This window comes from Myotis davidii, unplaced genomic scaffold, assembly GCF_000327345.1.
Source record: "Myotis davidii unplaced genomic scaffold, ASM32734v1 scaffold1535, whole genome shotgun sequence".
NCBI classification, from domain to species: Eukaryota; Metazoa; Chordata; class Mammalia; order Chiroptera; family Vespertilionidae; genus Myotis; species Myotis davidii.
In genome coordinates this window covers 71,922-74,436 of record NW_006286703.1, presented here as the reverse complement: position 1 = coordinate 74,436, position 2,515 = coordinate 71,922, and the positions used below count along the sequence as shown (strand labels likewise).

General features: G+C 41.2%; 1 pseudogene; it reads left to right on the top strand.

Moving 5' to 3' along the window:
* Nucleotides 1–2,515, top strand: part of LOC102762145 — a 16,975-nt pseudogene that overhangs the window by 11,046 nt on the left and 3,414 nt on the right.

The window sequence follows — 2,515 nt, the reverse complement described above, 5'->3', positions numbered from 1 at the left end:
TTTAAAAAATAAAAATGAAAAAAGAAATAAAATAATATTGTTCATTAAAAAAAAAAAGTGGGCAAAGGACCTAAATAGATATTTTTCAAAAGAGGACATAGAGAAGGCCAAGAAACATATGAAAACAAGCTCAAAATCAGAAATCACCCAACAGATGCAAATCAAAATGACAGTGAGGTACCATCTCACACCTGTCAGAATGGCTGTCATCAACAAAGGACAAGTGCTGGAGAGGATGTGGAGAAAAAGGAACACTCGTGCACTGCTGGTGGGAATGCAGACTGGTGCAGCCACTGTGGAAAACAGTATGGAGTTTTCTCAAAGAACTAAAAATGGAACTCCCATTTGACCCTGTGATCCCACTTCTAGGCCTATATCCCAAGAAATCAGAAACACCCATCACAAAGATATATGCACCCTTACGTTCATAGCAGCACAATTTACAATAGCTAAGATTTGGAAACAGCCTAAGTGCTCATCAGCAAATGAATGGATTATAAAACGATGGTACATCTACACAATGGAATACTATGCTGCTGTGAAAAAGAAGGAACTCTTACCAACAGCATGGATGGACCTAGAGAGCATTATGCTAAGTGAAATAAGCCAGTTGGAGAAAAATAAATAAATATAAATATCACATGATCTCACTCATTTGTGGAATATAACGAACAACATAAACTGATGAACAAAAATAGATCCAGAGACAGAAAAGCTTCAAACAGACCATCCAACCTGAGAGGGAAGGCAGTTAGGGGATGGGGAGTAACCAAAGAACTTGTATGCATTCATAGGAGCATAACCCATGAACACAGACAGTAGAAGGGTGAAGGCAACAGTCGAGAAGAGGTCAATGGGGGGAAAGGAGACATATGTAATAGTTAAAACAATAAAGCCGAAACCGGTTTGGTTCAGTGGATAGAGTGTCGGCCTGTGGACTGAAAGGTCCCAGGTTCGATTCCGGTCAAGGGCATGTACCTGGGTTGCGGGCACATCCCCAGTAGATGTGCAGGAGGCAGCTGATCGATGTCTCTCTCATCGATGTTTCTAACTCTCTATCTCTCTCCCTTCCTCTCTGTAAAAAATCAATAAAATATATTTTTTAAAAAAACAATAAAGAATTTAAAAAAATTTTAAATGTAGGAAACCAGATAGCAAACCTAGCAAAAGCACCCCTTTTCATAAATCAGTGTGAGCAGGGCAAGGAGTCAGGTGTTTGTCTGAGTCTCTCAATGATCCAACATGACATTCCAGTGGTCTATGGAACAGTCTCCAAAGAGGTAGGCATGGTGGTAGGATTTTACTGTAAATCTTTCGGAAACAAAAAAGTCTATCAAAAGTATACGGTTCTGCCCTAGCAGGTCACTCAGTGGTTAGAGCATCAGTCCAAGGACTGTAAGTCTCAGGTTCGATTGGTGTCAAGGGCACATACCTGGGTTGCTGGCTAGACCCCGGCCCCAGTCAGGGTGCATGCAGGAGGTAACCAATCTATATGTCTCTCTCACACCCATGTTTCTCTCTCTGTCTCTCCCTCTCCCTTTTACACTCTCTAAAATCCATGGAAAAATATCCCCAGTGAGGATTAATAACAACAAAAAAAAAGCATATGGTTCTATTTATTCCACCCCATATATTATCTATTCCTAAATTAGAAAGAATTGTAATCATTTTGATTCTTACCTACTGAATTTTCCATACCACTTACCACAACCTATCCTATTCTATATTTTTATTATCTTAATCATTGTCTGCTTCTCTCTTTTCCCTCCCCCAACAAACTAAAGTGTGAGTCTCATGGGGGAGGGAACTTTCTTTGTTAAAGTTGTATTCTCCCCTTTTTTGCAACGGGTTTGCAGCCAGAACACAGGTGTCATGAAAACCACCACTAAATCAAATCCAAAATGGAAAAGGGGAAAAAAATCACATCAACATCATTGTCATTGGACACGTAGATTCCGGCAAGTCTACCGTCTAATATACAAATGTGGTGAGATCAACAAAAGAACCATCTAGAAAATTTGAGAAGGAGGCTGCTGAGATGGGGAAGAGCTCCTTCAAGTATGCCTGGGTCTTGGATACACTGAAAGCTGACCGTGAGCCTGGTATCACCATTGATATCTCCCTGTGGAAATTCGAGACCAGCAAGTATTATGTGACCATCATTGATGCCCCAGGACACAGAGACTTCATCAAAAACATGATTACAGGCACATCTCAGGCTGCCTGTGCTGTCCTGATTGTTGCTGCTGGTGTTGGTGAATTTGAAGCAGGCATCTCCAAAAATGGGCAGACTCGTGAGCATGCCCTTATGGCTTACACACTGGGTGTGAAACAGCTGATTGTTGGTGTTAACAAAATGGATTCCACTGAGCCACCCTGCAGTCAGAAAAGATACGAGGAAATTGTTAAAGAAGTCAGCACCTACATTAAGAAAATCGGCTACAACCCTGACACAGTAGCATTTGTGCCAATTTCTGGTTGGAATGGTGACAACATGCTGGAGCCCAGAGCTAAT